The sequence below is a fragment of the Ovis canadensis genome, chromosome 13 (assembly GCF_042477335.2).
Source record: "Ovis canadensis isolate MfBH-ARS-UI-01 breed Bighorn chromosome 13, ARS-UI_OviCan_v2, whole genome shotgun sequence".
Lineage (NCBI taxonomy): Eukaryota > Metazoa > Chordata > Mammalia > Artiodactyla > Bovidae > Ovis > Ovis canadensis.
Window position 1 is genome coordinate 6,076,828 of NC_091257.1, and position 20,149 is coordinate 6,096,976.

The window sequence follows — 20,149 nt, forward strand, 5'->3', positions numbered from 1 at the left end:
GTGCTGACATGGATCTTGGGGTACTTCTGGAGTCTCCCCAGGGGAGTCAGTCCTCGTCTCGAATGCGGGCATGCACTTGCGCTTTCCTCCAGAGCGGTAGCAGCAGTGTCACGCAGTCCGCCGCGTGGATCAAAGGATCTATGGTTTTCCCTCGAGTTTTTTCCACGAGGCTTTCCCACAAGGCTTTCCCACAGGGCTGTCCCACGTGCACACGTGGTGGGAGTCGATCCTTGTCTTGAACGTCAAGGCAGTGCAGGGAAAACAGGTACCTCTGGAATGGACTGACACATCTGGGGGACTCTTGGAATGGTGGCACGACCCTGGAGTTCCTCTCGCCTTTCCTGTGGAGAGCGCCTCCTCTTGAGATGCGCCGGGAACGCCGGGAATTCTTTCCCTATGAAACAGGGAAAGGATCCCTCATCTCGAGCTAGGAGTCGGAAACGGAGCTCCCCTGTATGTGGGCGGGACACCACGTGCTTCCTCTCGAGTGGAGACGGGTATTTCGGGGAACTTCTTGAGTTGCAGCAAGGGTGTGAAGGACCCTTTGGAAGTTCCAGTGGTTAGACGTGATTAGCCTCGAGAAGCCTCAGCGGAAATGGGCCTCATCTCGCCTGGAGGGCAAAACCTCCTGGATTTTCTCGAGTTGCGGCAGGTGCTCTCGACTTACGACGGGGACCTCAGGGACCCGCTCTGGTGGCCTCAGGAAAGGCCAGTCCCCATGCGAGTTCCTCGGGGGCGTCTCAGGATTCCTCTCCCGTCGATGCCGGGGCCTTAGACCTTGTGTGGAGTCGGGGCCGGAACCTGAGGATTCCTCTCCAGTGCTGACATGGATCTTGGGGTACGTCTGGAGTCTCCCCAGGGGAGTCAGTCCTCGTCTCGAATGCGGGCATGCACTTGCGCTTTCCTCCAGAGCGGTAGCAGCAGTGTCACGCAGTCCGCCGCGTGGATCAAAGGATCTATGGTTTTCCCTCGAGTCTTTCCCACGAGGCTTTCCCACGAGGCTTTCCCACAGGGCTGTCCCACGTGCACACGTGGTGGGAGTCGATCCTCGGCTTGAACGTCAAGGCAGTGCAGGGAAAACAGGTTCCTCTGGAATGGACTGACATATCTGGGGGACTCTTGGAATGGTGGCACGACCCTGGAGTTCCTCTCGCCTTTCCTGTGGAGAGCGCCTCCTCTTGAGATGCGACGGGAATGCCGGGAATTCTTTCCCTACGAAACAGGGAAAGGATCCCTCATCTCGAGCCAGGAGGCGGAAACGGGGCTCCCCTGGATGTGTGCGGGACACCACGCGCTTCCTCTCGAGTGGAGACGGGTATGTCGGGGAACTTCTTGAGTTGCAGCAAGGGTGTGAAGGACCCTTTGGAAGTTCCAGTGGTTAGACATGATTAACCTCGAGAAGCCTCAGCGGAAATGGGCCTCATCTCGCCTGGAGGGCAAAACCGCCTGGATTTTCTCGAGTTGCGGCAGGTGCTCTCGACTTACGACGGGGACCTCAGGGACCCGCTCTGGTGGCCTCAGGAAAGGCCAGTCCCCATGCGAGTTCCTCGGGGGCCTCTCGGGATTCCTCTCCCGTCGATGCCGGGGCCTAAGACCTTGTGTGGAGTCGGGGCCGAAACCTGAGGATTCCTCTCCAGTGCTGACATGGATCTTGGGGTACTTCTGAAGTCTCCCCAGGGGAGTCAGTCCTCGTCTCGAATGCGGGCATGCACTTGCGCTTTCCTCCAGAGCGGTAGCAGCAGTGTCACGCAATCCGCCGCGTGGATCAAAGGATCTATGGTTTTCCCTCGAGTCTTTCCCACGAGGCTTTCCCACGAGGCTTTCCCACAGGGCTATCCCAGTGCACACGTGGTGGGAGTCGATCCTCGGCTTGAACGTCAAGGCAGTGCAGGGAAAACAGGTTCCTCTGGAATGGACTGACACATCTGGGGGACTCTTGGAATGGTGGCGCGACCCTGGAGTTCCTCTCGCCTTTCCTGTGGAGAGCGCCTCCTCTTGAGATGCGACGGGAACGCCGGGAATTCTTTCCCTACGAAACAGGGAAAGGATCCCTCATCTCGAGCTAGGAGGCGGAAACGGGGCTCCCCTGGATGTGTGCGGGACACCACGTGCTTCCTCTCGAGTGGAGACGGGTATGTCGGGGAACTTCTTGAGTTGCAGCAAGGGTGTGAAGGACCCTTTGGAAGTTCCAGTGGTTAGACGTGATTAGCCTCGAGAAGCCTCAGCGGAAATGGGCCTCATCTCGCCTAGAGGGCAAAACCGCCTGGATTTTCTCGAGTTGCGGCAGGTGCTCTCGACTTACGACGGGGACCTCAGGGACCCGCTCTGGTGGCCTCAGGAAAGGCCAGTCCCCATGCGAGTTCCTCGGGGGCCTCTCGGGATTCCTCTCCCGTCGATGCCGGGGCCTAAGACCTTGTGTGGAGTCGGGGCCGGAACCTGAGGATTCCTCTCCAGTGCTGACATGGATCTTGGGGTACTTCTGAAGTCTCCCCAGGGGAGTCAGTCCTCGTCTCGAATGCGGGCATGCACTTGCGCTTTCCACCAGAGCGGTAGCAGCAGTGTCACGCAGTCCGCCGCGTGGATCAAAGGATCTATGGTTTTCCCTCGAGTCTTTCCCACGAGGCTTTCCCACGAGGCTTTCCCACAGGGCTGTCCCACGTGCACACGTGGTGGGAGTCGATCCTCGGCTTGAACGTCAAGGCAGTGCAGGGAAAACAGGTTCCTCTGGAATGGACTGACACATCTGGGGGACTCTTGGAATGGTGGCACGACCCTGGAGTTCCTCTCGCCTTTCCTGTGGAGAGCGCCTCCTCTTGAGATGCGACGGGAATGCCGGGAATTCTTTCCCTACGAAACAGGGAAAGGATCCCTCATCTCGAGCTAGGAGGCGGAAACGGGGCTCCCCTGGATGTGTGCGGGACACCACGTGCTTCCTCTCGAGTGGAGACGGGTATGTCGGGGAACTTCTTGAGTTGCAGCAAGGGTGTGAAGGACCCTTTGAAAGTTCCAGTGGTTAGATGTGATTGGCCTCGAGAAGCCTCAGCGGAAATGGGCCTCATCTCGCCTAGAGGGCAAAACCGCCTGGATTTTCTCGAGTTGCGGCAGGTGCTCTCGACTTACGACGGGGACCTCAGGGACCCGCTCTGGTGGCCTCAGGAAAGGCCAGTCCCCATGCGAGTTCCTCGGGGGCGTCTCGGGATTCCTCTCCCGTCGATGCCGGGGCCTAAGACCTTGTGTGGAGTCGGGGCCGGAACCTGAGGATTCCTCTCCAGTGCTGACATGGATTTGGGGTACGTCTGGAGTCTCCCCAGGGGAGTCAGTCCTCGTCTCGAATGCGGGCATGCACTTGCGCTTTCCTCCAGAGCGGTAGCAGCAGTGTCACGCAGTCCGCCGCGTGGATCAAAGGATCTATAGTTTTCCCTCGAGTCTTTCCCACGAGGCTTTCCCACGAGGCTTTCCCACAGGGCTGTCCCACGTGCACACGTGGTGGGAGTCGATCCTCGGCTTGAACGTCAAGGCAGTGCAGGGAAAACAGGTTCCTCTGGAATGGACTGACACATCTGGGGGACTCTTGGAATGGTGGCACGACCCTGGAGTTCCTCTCGCCTTTCCTGTGGAGAGCGCCTCCTCTTGAGATGCGACGGGAATGCCGGGAATTCTTTCCCTACGAAACAGGGAAAGGATCCCTCATCTCGAGCTAGGAGGCGGAAACGGGGCTCCCCTGGATGTGTGCGGGACACCACGTGCTTCCTCTCGAGTGGAGACGGGTATCTCGGGGAACTTCTTGAGTTGCAGCAAGGGTGTGAAGGACCCTTTGGAAGTTCCAGTGGTTAGACGTGATTAGCCTCGAGAAGCCTCAGCGGAAATGGGCCTCATCTCGCCTAGAGGGCAAAACCGCCTGGATTTTCTCGAGTTGCGGCAGGTGCTCTCGACTTACGACGGGGACCTCAGGGACCCGCTCTGGTGGCCTCAGGAAAGGCCAGTCCCCATTCGAGTTCCTCGGGGGCCTCTCGGGATTCCTCTCCCGTCGATGCCGGGGCCTAAGACCTTGTGTGGAGTCGGGGCCGGAACCTGAGGATTCCTCTCCAGTGCTGACATGGATCTTGGGGAACTTCTGAAGTCTCCCCAGGGGAGTCAGTCCTCGTCTCGAATGCGGGCATGCACTTGCGCTTTCCACCAGAGCGGTAGCAGCAGTGTCACGCAGTCCGCCGCGTGGATCAAAGGATCTATGGTTTTCCCTCGAGTCTTTCCCACGAGGCTTTCCCACGAGGCTTTCCCACAGGGCTGTCCCACGTGCACACGTGGTGGGAGTCGATCCTCGGCTTGAACGTCAAGGAAGTGCAGGGAAAACAGGTTCCTCTGGAATGGACTGACACATCTGGGGGACTCTTGGAATGGTGGCACGACCCTGGAGTTCCTCTCGCCTTTCCTGTGGAGAGCGCCTCCTCTTGAGATGCGACGGGAACGCCGGGAATTCTTTCCCTAAAACAGGGAAAGGATCCCTCATCTCGAGCTAGGAGGCGGAAAAGGGGCTCCCCTGGATGTGTGCGGGACACCACGTGCTTCCTCTCGAGTGGAGACGGGTATGTCGGGGAACTTCTTGAGTTGCAGCAAGGGTGTGAAGGACCCTTTGGAAGTTCCAGTGGTTAGATGTGATTGGCCTCGAGAAGCCTCAGCGGAAATGGGCCTCATCTCGCCTGGAGGGCAAAACCTCCTGGATTTTCTAGAGTTGCGGCAGGAGCTCTCGACTTACGACGGGGACCTCAGGGACCCGCTCTGGTGGCCTCAGGAAAGGCCAGTCCCCATGCGAGTTCCTCGGGGGCCTCTCGGGATTCCTCTCCCGTCGATGCCGGGGCCTAAGTCCTTGTGTGGAGTCGGGGCCGGAACCTGAGGATTCCTCTCCAGTGCTGACATGGATCTTGGGGTACTTCTGGAGTCTCCCCAGGGGAATCAATCCTCGTCTCGAATGCGGGCATGCACTTGCGCTTTCCACCAGAGCGGTAGCAGCAGTGTCACGCAGTCCGCCCAATGGATCAAAGGATCTATGTTTTTCCCTCGAGTCTTTTCCACGAGGCTTTCCCACGAGGCTTTCCCACAGGGCTGTCCCACGTGCACACGTGGTGGGAGTCGATCCTCGGATTGAACGTCAAGGCAGTGCAGGGAAAACAGGTTCCTCTGGAATGGACTGACACATCTGGGGGACTCTTGGAATGGTGGCACGACCCTGGAGTTCCTCTCGCCTTTCCTGTGGAGAGCGCCTCCTTTTGAGATGCGACGGGAACGCCGGGAATTCTTTCCCTACGAAACAGGGAAAGGATCCCTCATCTCGAGCTAGGAGGCGGAAACGGGGCTCCCCTGGATGTGTGCGGGACACCACGTGCTTCCTCTCGAGTGGAGACGGGTATGTCGGGGAACTTCTTGAGTTGCAGCAAGGGTGTGAAGGACCCTTTGGAAGTTCCAGTGGTTAGATGTGATTGGCCTCGAGAAGCCTCAGCAGAAATGGGCCTCATCTCGCCTGGAGGGCAAAACCTCCTGGATTTTCGCGAGTTGCGGCAGGTGCTCTCGACTTACGACGGGGACCTCAGGGACCCGCTCTGGTGGCCTCAGGAAAGGCCAGTCCCCATGCGAGTTCCTCGGGGGCCTCTCGGGATTCCTCTCCCGTCGATGCCGGGGCCTAAGACCTTGTGTGGAGTCGGGGCCTGAACCTGAGGATTCCTCTTCAGTGCTGACATGGATCTTGGGGTACTTCTGGAGTCTCCCCAGGGGAATCAGTCCTCGTCTCGAATGCGGGCATGCACTTGCGCTTTCCACCAGAGCGGTAGCAGCAGTGTCACGCAGTCCGCCCAATGGATCAAAGGATCTATGGTTTTCCCTCGAGTCTTTTCCACGAGGCTTTCCCACGAGGCTTTCCCACAGGGCTGTCCCACGTGCACACGTGGTGGGAGTCGATCCTCGGATTGAACGTCAAGGCAGTGCAGGGAAAACAGGTTCCTCTGGAATGGACTGACACATCTGGGGGACTCTTGGAATGGTGGCACGACCCTGGAGTTCCTCTCGCCTTTCCTGTGGAGAGCGCCTCCTCTTGAGATGTGACGAGAACGCCGGGAATTCTTTCCCTACGAAACAGGGAAAGGATACCTCATCTCGAGCTAGGAGGCGGAAACGGGGCTCCCCTGGATGTGTGCGGGACCCCACGTGCTTCCTCTCGAGTGGAGACGGGTATGTCGGGGAACTTCTTGAGTTGCAGCAATGGTGTGAAGGACCCTTTGGAAGTTCCAGTGGTTAGATGTGATTGGCCTCGAGAAGCCTCAGCGGAAATGGGCCTCATCTCGCCTGGAGGGCAAAACCTCCTGGATTTTCTCGAGTTGCGGCAGGTGCTCTCGACTTACGACGGGGACCTCAGGGAACCGCTCTGGTGGCCTCAGCAAAGGCCAGTCCCCATGCGAGTTCCTCGGGGGCGTCTCGGGATTTCTCTCCCGTTGATGCCGGGGCCTAAGACCTTGTGTGGAGTCGGGGCCGGAACCTGAGGATTCCTCTCCAGTGCTGACATGGATCTTGGGGTACTTCTGGAGTCTCCCCAGGGGAGTCAGTCGTCGTCTCGAATGCGGGCATGCACTTGGGCTTTCCTCCAGAGCGGTAGCAGCAGTGTCACGCAGTCCGCCGCGTGGATCAAAGGATCTATGGTTTTCCCTCGAGTCTTTCCCACGAGGCTTTCCCACGAGGCTTTCCCACAGGGCTGTCCCACGTGCACACGTGGTGGGAGTCGATCCTCGGCTTGAACGTCAAGGCAGTTCAGGGAAAACAGGTTCCTCTGGAATGGACTGACACATCTAGGGGACTCTTGGAATGGTGTCACGACCCTGGAGTTCCTCTCGCCTTTCCTGTGGAGAGCGCCTCCTCTTGAGATGCGACGGGAACGCCGGGAATTCTTTCCCTACGAAACAGGGAAAGGATCCCTCATCTGGAGCTAGGAGGCGGAAACGGGGCTCCCCTGGATGTGTGCGGGACACCACGTGCTTCCTCTCGAGTGGAGACGGGTATGTCGGGGAACTTCTTGAGTTGCACCAAGGGTGTGAAGGACCCTTTGGAAGTTCCAGTGGTTAGACGTGATTAGCCTCGAGAAGCCTCAGCGGAAATGGGCCTCATCTCGCCTGGAGGGCAAAACCTCCTGGATTTTCTCGAGTTGCGGCAGGTGCTCTCGACTTACGACGGGGACCTCAGGGACCCGCTCTGGTGGCCTCAGGAAAGGCCAGTCCCCATGCGAGTTCCTCGGGGGCGTCTCGGGATTCCTCTCCCGTCAATGCCGGGGCCTAAGACCTTGTGTGGAGTCGGGGCCGGAACCTGAGGATTCCTATCCAGTGCTGACATGGATCTTGGGGTACGTCTGGAGTCTCCCCAGGGGAGTCAGTCCACGTCTCGAATGCGGGCATGCACTTGCGCTTTCCTCCAGAGCAGTAGCAGCAGTGTCACGCAGTCCGCCGCGAGGATCAAAGGATCTATGGTTTTCCCTCGAGTCTTTCCCACGAGGCTTTCCCACGAGGCTTTCCCACAGGGCTGTCCCACGTGCACACGTGGTGGGAGTCGATCCTCGGCTTGAACGTCAAGGCAGTTCAGGGAAAACAGGTTCCTCTGGAATGGACTGACACATCTGGGGGACTCTTGGAATGGTGTCACGACCCTGGAGTTCCTCTCGCCTTTCCTGTGGAGAGCGCCTCCTCTTGAGATGCGACTGGAACGCCGGGAATTCTTTCCCTACGAAAAAGGAAAGGATCCCTCATCTCGAGCTAGGAGGCGGAAACGGGGCTCCACTGGATGTGTGAGGGACCCCACGTGCTTCCTCTCGAGTGGAGACGGGTATGTCGGGGAACTTCTTGAGTTGCAGCAATGGTGTGAAGGACCTTTGGAAGTTCCAGTGGTTAGATGTGATTGGCCTCGAGAAGCCTCAGCAGAAATGGGCGTCATCTCGCCTGGAGGGCAAAACCTCCTGGATTTTCTCGAGTTGCGGAAGGTGCTCTCGACTTACGACGGGGACATCAGGGACCCGCTCTGGTGGCCTCAGGAAAGGCCAGTCCCCATGCGAGTTCCTCGGGGGCCTCTCGGGATTCCTCTCCCGTCGATGCCGGGGCCTAAGACCTTGCGTGGATTCGGGGCCGGAATCTGAGGATTCCTCTCCAGTGCTGACATGGATCTTGGGGTACGTCTGGAGTCTCCCCAGGGGAGTCAGTCCTCGTCTCGAATGCGGGCATGCACTTGCGCTTTCCTCCAGAGCGGTAGCAGCAGTGTCACGCAGTCCGCCGCGTGGATAAAAGGATCTATGGTTTTCCCTCGAGTCTTTCCCACGAGGCTTTCCCACGAGGCTTTCCCACAGGGCTGTCCCACGTGCACACGTGGTGGGAGTCGATCCTCGGCTTGAACGTCAAGGCAGTGCAGGGAAAACAGGTTCCTCTGGAATGGACTGACACATCTGGGGGACTCTTGGAATGGTGGCATGACCCTGGAGTTCCTCTCGCCTTTCCTGTGGAGAGCGCCTCCTCTTGAGATGCGACGGGAACGCCGGGAATTCTTTCCCTACGAAACAGGGAAAGGATCCCTCATCTCGAGCTAGGAGGCGGAAACGGGGCTCCCCTGGATGTGTGCGGGACCCACGTGCTTCCTCTCGAGTGGAGACGGGTATGTCGGGGAACTTCTTGAGTTGCAGCAAGGGTGTGAAGGACCCTTTGGAAGTTCCAGTGGTTAGACATGATTAGCCTCGAGAAGCCTCAGCGGAAATGGGCCTCATCTCGCCTGGAGGGCAAAACCGCCTGGATTTTCTCGAGTTGCGGCAGGTGCTCTCGACTTACGACGGGGACCTCAGGGACCCGCTCTGGTGGCCTCAGGAAAGGCCAGTCCCCATGCGAGTTCCTCGGGGGCCTCTCGGGATTCCTCTCCCGTCGATGCCGGGGCCTAAGACCTTGTGTGGAGTCGGGGCCGAAACCTGAGGATTCCTCTCCAGTGCTGACATGGATCTTGGGGTACTTCTGAAGTCTCCCCAGGGGAGTCAGTCCTCGTCTCGAATGCGGGCATGCACTTGCGCTTTCCTCCAGAGCGGTAGCAGCAGTGTCACGCAATCCGCAGCGTGGATCAAAGGATCTATGGTTTTCCCTCGAGTCTTTCCCACGAGGCTTTCCCACGAGGCTTTCCCACAGGGCTGTCCCAGTGCACACGTGGTGGGAGTCGATCCTCGGCTTGAACGTCAAGGCAGTGCAGGGAAAACAGGTTCCTCTGGAATGGACTGACACATCTGGGGGACTCTTGGAATGGTGGCGCGACCCTGGAGTTCCTCTCGCCTTTCCTGTGGAGAGCGCCTCCTCTTGAGATGCGACGGGAATGCCGGGAATTCTTTCCCTACGAAACAGGGAAAGGATCCCTCATCTCGAGCTAGGAGGCGGAAACGGGGCTCCCCTGGATGTGTGCGGGACACCACGTGCTTCCTCTCGAGTGGAGACGGGTATGTCGGGGAACTTCTTGAGTTGCAGCAAGGGTGTGAAGGACCCTTTGGAAGTTCCAGTGGTTAGACGTGATTAGCCTCGAGAAGCCTCAGCGGAAATGGGCCTCATCTCGCCTAGAGGGCAAAACCGCCTGGATTTTCTCGAGTTGCGGCAGGTGCTCTCGACTTACGACGGGGACCTCAGGGACCCGCTCTGGTGGCCTCATGAAAGGCCAGTCCCCATTCGAGTTCCTCGGGGGCCTCTCGGGATTCCTCTCCCGTCGATGCCGGGGCCTAAGACCTTGTGTGGAGTCGGGGCCGGAACCTGAGGATTCCTCTCCAGTGCTGACATGGATTTGGGGTACGTCTGGAGTCTCCCCAGGGGAGTCAGTCCTCGTCTCGAATGCGGGCATGCACTTGCGCTTTCCTCCAGAGCGGTAGCAGCAGTGTCACGCAGTCCGCCGCGTGGATCAAAGGATCTATGGTTTTCCCTCGAGTCTTTCCCACGAGGCTTTCCCACGAGGCTTTCCCACAGGGCTGTCCCACGTGCACACGTGGTGGGAGTCGATCCTCGGCTTTAACGTCAAGGCAGTGCAGGGAAAACAGGTTCCTCTGGAATGGACTGACACATCTGGGGGACTCTTGGAATGGTGGCACGACCCTGGAGTTCCTCTCGCCTTTCCTGTGGAGAGCGCCTCCTTTTGAGATGCGACGGGAACGCCGGGAATTCTTTCCCTACGAAACAGGGAAAGGATCCCTCATCTCGAGCTAGGAGGCGGAAACGGGGCTCCCCTGGATGTGTGCGGGACACCACGTGCTTCCTCTCGAGTGGAGACGGGTATGTCGGGGAACTTCTTGAGTTGCAGCAAGGGTGTGAAGGACCCTTTGGAAGTTCCAGTGGTTAGATGTGATTGGCCTCGAGAAGCCTCAGCAGAAATGGGCCTCATCTCGCCTGGAGGGCAAAACCTCCTGGATTTTCGCGAGTTGCGGCAGGTGCTCTCGACTTACGACGGGGACCTCAGGGACCCGCTCTGGTGGCCTCAGGAAAGGCCAGTCCCCATGCGAGTTCCTCGGGGGCCTCTCGGGATTCCTCTCCCGTCGATGCCGGGGCCTAAGACCTTGTGTGGAGTCGGGGCCGGAACCTGAGGATTCCTCTCCAGTGCTGACATGGATCTTGGGGTACTTCTGGAGTCTCCCCAGGGGAATCAGTCCTCGTCTCGAATGCGGGCATGCACTTGCGCTTTCCACCAGAGCGGTAGCAGCAGTGTCACGCAGTCCGCCCAATGGATCAAAGGATCTATGGTTTTCCCTCGAGTCTTTTCACCGAGGCTTTCCCACGAGGCTTTCCCACAGGGCTGTCCCACGTGAACACGTGGTGGGAGTCGATCCTCGGATTGAACGTCAAGGCAGTGCAGGGAAAACAGGTTCCTCTGGAATGGACTGACACATCTGGGGGACTCTTGGAATGGTGGCACGACCCTGGAGTTCCTCTCGCCTTTCCTGTGGAGAGCGCCTCCTCTTGAGATGTGACGAGAACGCCGGGAATTCTTTCCCTACGAAACAGGGAAAGGATACCTCATCTCGAGCTAGGAGGCGGAAACGGGGCTCCCCTGGATGTGTGCGGGACCCCACGTGCTTCCTCTCGAGTGGAGACGGGTATGTCGGGGAACTTCTTGAGTTGCAGCAATGGTGTGAAGGACCCTTTGGAAGTTCCAGTGGTTAGATGTGATTGGCCTCGAGAAGCCTCAGCGGAAATGGGCCTCATCTCGCCTGGAGGGCAAAACCTCCTGGATTTTCTCGAGTTGCGGCAGGTGCTCTCGACTTACGACGGGGACCTCAGGGACCCGCTCTGGTGGCCTCAGGAAAGGCCAGTCCCCATGCGAGTTCCTCGGGGGCGTCTCGGGATTTCTCTCCCGTTGATGCCGGGGCCTAAGACCTTGTGTGGAGTCGGGGCCGGAACCTGAGGATTCCTCTCCAGTGCTGACATGGATCTTGGGGTACTTCTGGAGTCTCCCCAGGGGAGTCAGTCGTCGTCTCGAATGCGGGCATGCACTTGGGCTTTCCTCCAGAGCGGTAGCAGCAGTGTCACGCAGTCCGCCGCGTGGATCAAAGGATCTATGGTTTTCCCTCGAGTCTTTCCCACGAGGCTTTCCCACGAGGCTTTCCCACAGGGCTGTCCCACGTGCACACGTGGTGGGAGTCGATCCTCGGCTTGAACGTCAAGGCAGTTCAGGGAAAACAGGTTCCTCTGGAATGGACTGACACATCTAGGGGACTCTTGGAATGGTGTCACGACCCTGGAGTTCCTCTCGCCTTTCCTGTGGAGAGCGCCTCCTCTTGAGATGCGACTGGAACGCCGGGAATTCTTTCCCTACGAAACAGGGAAAGGATCCCTCATCTCGAGCTAGGAGGCGGAAACGGGGCTCCCCTGGATGTGTGCGGGACACCACGTGCTTCCTCTCGAGTGCAGACGGGTATGTCGGGGAACTTCTTGAGTTGCACCAAGGGTGTGAAGGACCCTTTGGAAGTTCCAGTGGTTAGACGTGATTAGCCTCGAGAAGCCTCAGCGGAAATGGGCCTCATCTCGCCTGGAGGGCAAAACCTCCTGGATTTTCTCGAGTTGCGGCAGGTGCTCTCGACTTACGACGGGGACCTCAGGGACCCGCTCTGGTGGCCTCAGGAAAGGCCAGTCCCCATGCGAGTTCCTCGGGGGCCTCTCGGGATTCCTCTCCCGTCGATGCCGGGGCCTAAGACCTTGTGTGGAGTCGGGGCCGGAACCTAAAGATTCCTCTCCAGTGCTGACATGGTTCTTGGGGTACTTCTGGAGTCTCCCCAGGGGAGTCAGTCTTCGTCTCGTTTCGTGCATGCATTGCGCTTTCCTCCAGAGCGGTAGCAGCAGTGTCACGCAGTCCGCCTCGTGGATCAAAGGATCTATGTTTTTCCCTCGAGTCTTTCCCACGAGGCTTTCCCAGGAGGCTTTCCCACAGGGCTGTCCCACGTGCACACGTGGTGGGAGACGATCCTCGGCTTGAACGTCAAGTGCAGGGAAAACAGGTTCCTCTGGAATGGACTGACACATCTGGGGGACTCTTGGAATGGTGGCACGACCCTGGAGTTCCTCTCGCATTTCCTGTGGAGAGCGCCTCCTCTTGAGATGCGCCGGGAACGCCGGGAATTCTTTCCTACGAAACAGGGAAAGGATCCCTCATCTCGAGCTAGGAGGCGGAAACGGGGCTCCCCTGGATGTGTGCGGGAACCCACGTGCTTCCTCTCGAGTGGAGACGGGTATGTCGGGGAACTTCTTGAGTTGCAGCAATGGTGTGAAGGACCCTTTGGAAGTTCCAGTGGTTAGATGTGATTGGCCTCGAGAAGCCTCAGCGAAATGGGCCTCATCTCGCCTGGAGGGCAAAACCTCCTGGATTTTCTCGAGTTGCGGCAGGTGCTCTCGACTTACGACGGGGACCTCAGGGAACCGCTCTGGTGGCCTCAGGAAAGGCCAGTCCCCATGCGAGTTCCTCGGGGGCCTCTCGGGATTCCTCTCCCGTTGATGCCGGGGACTAAGACCTTGTGTGGAGCCGGGGCCGGAACCTGAGGATTCCTCTCCAGTGCTGACATGGATCTTGGGGTACGTCTGTAGTCTCCCCAGGGGAGTCAGTCCTCGTCTCGAATGAGGGAATGCATTGCGCTTTCCTCCAGAGCGGTAGCAGCAGTGTCACGCAGTCCGCCGCGTGGATCAAAGGATCTATGGTTTTCCCTCGATTCTTTCCCACGAGGCTTTACCACGAGGCTTTCCCACAGGGCTGTCCCACGTACACACGTGGTGGGAGTCGATCCTCGGCTTGAACGTCAAGGCAGTGCAGGGAAAACAGGTTCCTCTGGAATGGACTGACACATCTGGGGGACTCTTGGAATGGTGTCACGACCCTGGAGTTCCTCTCGCCTTTCCTGTGGAGAGCGCCTCCTCTTGAGATGCGACGGGAACGCCGGGAATTCTTTCCCTACGAAACAGGGAAAGGATCCCTCATCTCGAGCTAGGAGGCGGAAACGGGGCTCCCCTGGATGTGTGCGGGACCCCACGTGCTTCCTCTCGAGTGGAGACGGGTATGTCGGGGAACTTCTTGAGTTGCAGCAAGGGTGTGAAGGACCCTTTGGAAGTTCCAGTGGTTAGATGTGATTGGCCTTGAGAAGCCTCAGGGGAAATGGGCCTCATCTCGCCTGGAGGGCAAAACCTCCTGGATTTTCTCGAGTTGCGGCAGGTGCTCTCGACTTACGACGGGGACTTCAGGGACCCGCTCTGGTGGCCTCAGGAAAGGCCAGTCCCCATGCGAGTTCCTCGGGGGCCTCTCGCGATTCCTCTCCCGTCGATGCTGGGGCCTAAGACCTTGTGTGGAGTCGGGGCCGGAACCTGAGGATTCCTCTCCAGTGCTGACATGGATCTTGGGGTACTTCTGGAGTCTCCCCAGGGGAGTCAGTCCTCGTCTCGAATGCGGGCATGCACTTGCGCTTTCCTCCAGAGCGGCAGCAGCAGTGTCACGCAGTCCGACGCGTGGATCAAAGGATCTATGGTTTTCCCTCGAGTCTTTCCCACGAGGCTTTCCCACGAGGCTTTCCCACAGGGCTGTCCCACGTGCACACGTGGTGGGAGTCGATCCTCGGCTTGAACGTCAAGGCAGTGCAGTGAAAACAGGTTCCTCTGGAATGGACTGACACATCTAGGGGACTCTTGGAATGGTGGCACGACCCTTCAGTTCCTCTCGCCTTTCCTGTGGAGAGCGCCTCCTCTTGAGATGCGACGGGAACGCCGGGAATTCTTTCCCTACGAAACAGGGAAAGGATCCCTCATCTCGAGCTAGGAGGCGGAAACGGGGCTCCCCTGGATGTGTGTGGGACACCACGTGCTTCCTCTCGAGTGGAGACGGGTATGTCGGGGAACTTCTTGAGTTGCAGCACGGGTGTGAAGGACCCTTTGGAAGTTCCAGTGGTTAGACGTGATTAGCCTCGAGAAGCCTCAGCGGAAATGGGCCTCATCTCGCCTGGAGGGCAAAACCTCCTGGATTTTCTCGAGTTGCGGCAGGTGCTCTCGACTTACGACGGGGACCTCAGGGACCCGCTCTGGTGGCCTCAGGAAAGGCCAGTCCCCATGCGAGTTCCTCGGGGGCGTCTCGGGATTCCTCTCCCGTCGATGCCGGGGCCTAAGACCTTGTGTGGAGTCGCGGCCGGAAACTGAGGATTCCTCTCCAGTGCTGACATGGATCTTGGGGTACGTCTGGAGTCTCCCCAGGGGAGTCAGTCCTCGTCTCGAATGCGGGCAGGCACTTGCGCTTTCCTCCAGAGCGGTAGCAGCAGTGTCACGCAGTCCGCCGCGTGGATCAAAGGATCTATGGTTTTCCCTCGAGTCTTTCCCACGAGGCTTTCCCACGAGGCTTTCCCACAGGGCTGTCCCACGTGCACACGTGGTGGGAGTCGATCCTCGGCTTGAACGTCAAGGCAGTGCAGGGAAAACAGGTTCCTCTGGAATGGACTGACACATCTGGGGGACTCTTGGAATGGTGGCACGACCCTGGAGTTCCTCTCGCCTTTCCTGTGGAGAGCGCCTCCTCTTGAGATGCGACGGGAATGCCGGGAATTCTTTCCCTACGAAACAGGGAAATGATCCCTCATCTCGAGCTAGGAGGCGGAAACGGGGCTCCCCTGGATGTGTGCGGGACACCACGTGCTTCCTCTCGAGTGGAGACGGGTATGTCGGGGAACTTCTTGAGTTGCAGCAAGGGTGTGAAGGACCCTTTGAAAGTTCCAGTGGTTAGACGTGATTAGCCTCGAGAAGCCTCAGCGGAAATGGGCCTCATCTCGCCTAGAGGGCAAAACCGCCTGGATTTTCTCGAGTTGCGGCAGGTGCTCTCGACTTACGACGGGGACCTCAGGGACCCGCTCTGGTGGCCTCAGGAAAGGCCAGTCCCCATGCGAGTTCCTCGGGGGCGTCTCGGGATTCCTCTCCCGTCGATGCCGGGGCCTAAGACCTTGTGTGGAGTCGGGGCCGGAACCTGAGGATTCCTCTCCAGTGCTGACATGGATCTTGGGGTACGTCTGGAGTCTCCCCAGGGGAGTCAGTCCTCGTCTCGAATGCGGGCATGCACTTGCGCTTTCCTCCAGAGCGGTAGCAGCAGTGTCACGCAGTCCGCCGCGTGGATCAAAGGATCTATGGTTTTCCCTCGAGTCTTTCCCACGAGGCTTTCCCACGAGGCTTTCCCACAGGGCTGTCCCACGTGCACACGTGGTGGGAGTCGATCCTCGGCTTGAACGTCAAGGCAGTGCAGGGAAAACAGGTTCCTCTGGAATGGACTGACACATCTGGGGGACTCTTGGAATGGTGGCACGACCCTGGAGTTCCTCTCGCCTTTCCTGTGGAGAGCGCCTCCTCTTGAGATGTGACGAGAACGCCGGGAATTCTTTCCCTACGAAACAGGGAAAGGATACCTCATCTCGAGCTAGGAGGCGGAAACGGGGCTCCCCTGGATGTGTGCGGGACCCCACGTGCTTCCTCTCGAGTGGAGACGGGTATGTCGGGGAACTTCTTGAGTTGCAGCAATGGTGTGAAGGACCCTTTGGAAGTTCCAGTGGTTAGATGTGATTGGCCTCGAGAAGCCTCAGCGGAAATGGGCCTCATCTCGCCTGGAGGGCAAAACCTCCTGGATTTTCTCGAGTTGCGGCAGGTGCTCTCGACTTACGACGGGGACCTCAGGGACCCGCTCTGGTGGCCTCAGGAAAGGCCAGTCCCCATGCGAGTTCCTCGGGGGCGTCTCGGGATTTCTCTCCCGTTGATGCCGGGGCCTAAGACCTTGTGTGGAGTCGGGGCCGGAACCTGAGGATTCCTCTCCAGTGCTGACATGGATCTTGGGGTACTTCTGGAGTCTCCCCAGGGGAGTCAGTCGTCGTCTCGAATGCGGGCATGCACTTGGGCTTTCCTCCAGAGCGGTAGCAGCAGTGTCACGCAGTCCGCCGCGTGGATCAAAGGATCTATGGTTTTCCCTCGAGTCTTTCCCACGAGGCTTTCCCACGAGGCTTTCCCACAGGGCTGTCCCACGTGCACACGTGGTGGGAGTCGATCCTCGGCTTGAACGTCAAGGCAGTTCAGGGAAAACAGGTTCCTCTGGAATGGACTGACACATCTAGGGGACTCTTGGAATGGTGTCACGACCCTGGAGTTCCTCTCGCCTTTCCTGTGGAGAGCGCCTCCTCTTGAGATGCGACGGGAACGCCGGGAATTCTTTCCCTACGAAACAGGGAAAGGATCCCTCATCTCGAGCTAGGAGGCGGAAACGGGGCTCCCCTGGATGTGTGCGGGACACCACGTGCTTCCTCTCGAGTGCAGACGGGTATGTCGGGGAACTTCTTGAGTTGCACCAAGGGTGTGAAGGACCCTTTGGAAGTTCCAGTGGTTAGACGTGATTAGCCTCGAGAAGCCTCAGCGGAAATGGGCCTCATCTCGCCTGGAGGGCAAAACCTCCTGGATTTTCTCGAGTTGCGGCAGGTGCTCTCGACTTACGACGGGGACCTCAGGGACCCGCTCTGGTGGCCTCAGGAAAGGCCAGTCCCCATGCGAGTTCCTCGGGGGCCTCTCGGGATTCCTCTCCCGTCGATGCCGGGGCCTAAGACCTTGTGTGGAGTCGGGGCCGGAACCTAAAGATTCCTCTCCAGTGCTGACATGGTTCTTGGGGTACTTCTGGAGTCTCCCCAGGGGAGTCAGTCTTCGTCTCGTTTCGTGCATGCATTGCGCTTTCCTCCAGAGCGGTAGCAGCAGTGTCACGCAGTCCGCCTCGTGGATCAAAGGATCTATGTTTTTCCCTCGAGTCTTTCCCACGAGGCTTTCCCAGGAGGCTTTCCCACAGGGCTGTCCCACGTGCACACGTGGTGGGAGACGATCCTCGGCTTGAACGTCAAGTGCAGGGAAAACAGGTTCCTCTGGAATGGACTGACACATCTGGGGGACTCTTGGAATGGTGGCACGACCCTGGAGTTCCTCTCGCATTTCCTGTGGAGAGCGCCTCCTCTTGAGATGCGCCGGGAACGCCGGGAATTCTTTCCTACGAAACAGGGAAAGGATCCCTCATCTCGAGCTAGGAGGCGGAAACGGGGCTCCCCTGGATGTGTGCGGGAACCCACGTGCTTCCTCTCGAGTGGAGACGGGTATGTCGGGGAACTTCTTGAGTTGCAGCAATGGTGTGAAGGACCCTTTGGAAGTTCCAGTGGTTAGATGTGATTGGCCTCGAGAAGCCTCAGCGAAATGGGCCTCATCTCGCCTGGAGGGCAAAACCTCCTGGATTTTCTCGAGTTGCGGCAGGTGCTCTCGACTTACGACGGGGACCTCAGGGAACCGCTCTGGTGGCCTCAGGAAAGGCCAGTCCCCATGCGAGTTCCTCGGGGGCCTCTCGGGATTCCTCTCCCGTTGATGCCGGGGACTAAGACCTTGTGTGGAGCCGGGGCCGGAACCTGAGGATTCCTCTCCAGTGCTGACATGGATCTTGGGGTACGTCTGTAGTCTCCCCAGGGGAGTCAGTCCTCGTCTCGAATGCGGGAATGCATTGCGCTTTCCTCCAGAGCGGTAGCAGCAGTGTCACGCAGTCCGCCGCGTGGATCAAAGGATCTATGGTTTTCCCTCGAGTCTTTCCCACGAGGCTTTACCACGAGGCTTTCCCACAGGGCTGTCCCACGTACACAAGTGGTGGGAGTCGATCCTCGGCTTGAACGTCAAGGCAGTGCATGGAAAACAGGTTCCTCTGGAATGGACTGACACATCTGGGGGACTCTTGGAATGGTGTCACGACCCTGGAGTTCCTCTCGCCTTTCCTGTGGAGAGCGCCTCCTCTTGAGATGCGACGGGAACGCCGGGAATTCTTTCCCTACGAAACAGGGAAAGGATCCCTCATCTCGAGCTAGGAGGCGGAAACGGGGCTCCCCTGGATGTGTGCGGGACCCCACGTGCTTCCTCTCGAGTGGAGACGGGTATGTCGGGGAACTTCTTGAGTTGCAGCAAGGGTGTGAAGGACCCTTTGGAAGTTCCAGTGGTTAGATGTGATTGGCCTTGAGAAGCCTCAGGGGAAATGGGCCTCATCTCGCCTGGAGGGCAAAACCTCCTGGATTTTCTCGAGTTGCGGCAGGTGCTCTCGACTTACGACGGGGACTTCAGGGACCCGCTCTGGTGGCCTCAGGAAAGGCCAGTCCCCATGCGAGTTCCTCGGGGGCCTCTCGCGATTCCTCTCCCGTCGATGCTGGGGCCTAAGACCTTGTGTGGAGTCGGGGCCGGAACCTGAGGATTCCTCTCCAGTGCTGACATGGATCTTGGGGTACTTCTGGAGTCTCCCCAGGGGAGTCAGTCCTCGTCTCGAATGCGGGCATGCACTTGCGCTTTCCTCCAGAGCGGCAGCAGCAGTGTCACGCAGTCCGACGCGTGGATCAAAGGATCTATGGTTTTCCCTCGAGTCTTTCCCACGAGGCTTTCCCACGAGGCTTTCCCACAGGGCTGTCCCACGTGCACACGTGGTGGGAGTCGATCCTCGGCTTGAACGTCAAGGCAGTGCAGTGAAAACAGGTTCCTCTGGAATGGACTGACACATCTAGGGGACTCTTGGAATGGTGGCACGACCCTTCAGTTCCTCTCGCCTTTCCTGTGGAGAGCGCCTCCTCTTGAGATGCGACGGGAACGCCGGGAATTCTTTCCCTACGAAACAGGGAAAGGATCCCTCATCTCGAGCTAGGAGGCGGAAACGGGGCTCCCCTGGATGTGTGTGGGACACCACGTGCTTCCTCTCGAGTGGAGACGGGTATGTCGGGGAACTTCTTGAGTTGCAGCACGGGTGTGAAGGACCCTTTGGAAGTTCCAGTGGTTAGACGTGATTAGCCTCGAGAAGCCTCAGCGGAAATGGGCCTCATCTCGCCTGGAGGGCAAAACCTCCTGGATTTTCTCGAGTTGCGGCAGGTGCTCTCGACTTACGACGGGGACCTCAGGGACCCGCTCTGGTGGCCTCAGGAAAGGCCAGTCCCCATGCGAGTTCCTCGGGGGCGTCTCGGGATTCCTCTCCCGTCGATGCCGGGGCCTAAGACCTTGTGTGGAGTCGCGGCCGGAAACTGAGGATTCCTCTCCAGTGCTGACATGGATCTTGGGGTACGTCTGGAGTCTCCCCAGGGGAGTCAGTCCTCGTCTCGAATGCGGGCAGGCACTTGCGCTTTCCTCCAGAGCGGTAGCAGCAGTGTCACGCAGTCCGCCGCGTGGATCAAAGGATCTATGGTTTTCCCTCGAGTCTTTCCCACGAGGCTTTCCCACGAGGCTTTCCCACAGGGCTGTCCCACGTGCACACGTGGTGGGAGTCGATCCTCGGCTTGAACGTCAAGGCAGTGCAGGGAAAACAGGTTCCTCTGGAATGGACTGACACATCTGGGGGACTCTTGGAATGGTGGCACGACCCTGGAGTTCCTCTCGCCTTTCCTGTGGAGAGCGCCTCCTCTTGAGATGCGACGGGAATGCCGGGAATTCTTTCCCTACGAAACAGGGAAATGATCCCTCATCTCGAGCTAGGAGGCGGAAACGGGGCTCCCCTGGATGTGTGCGGGACACCACGTGCTTCCTCTCGAGTGGAGACGGGTATGTCGGGGAACTTCTTGAGTTGCAGCAAGGGTGTGAAGGACCCT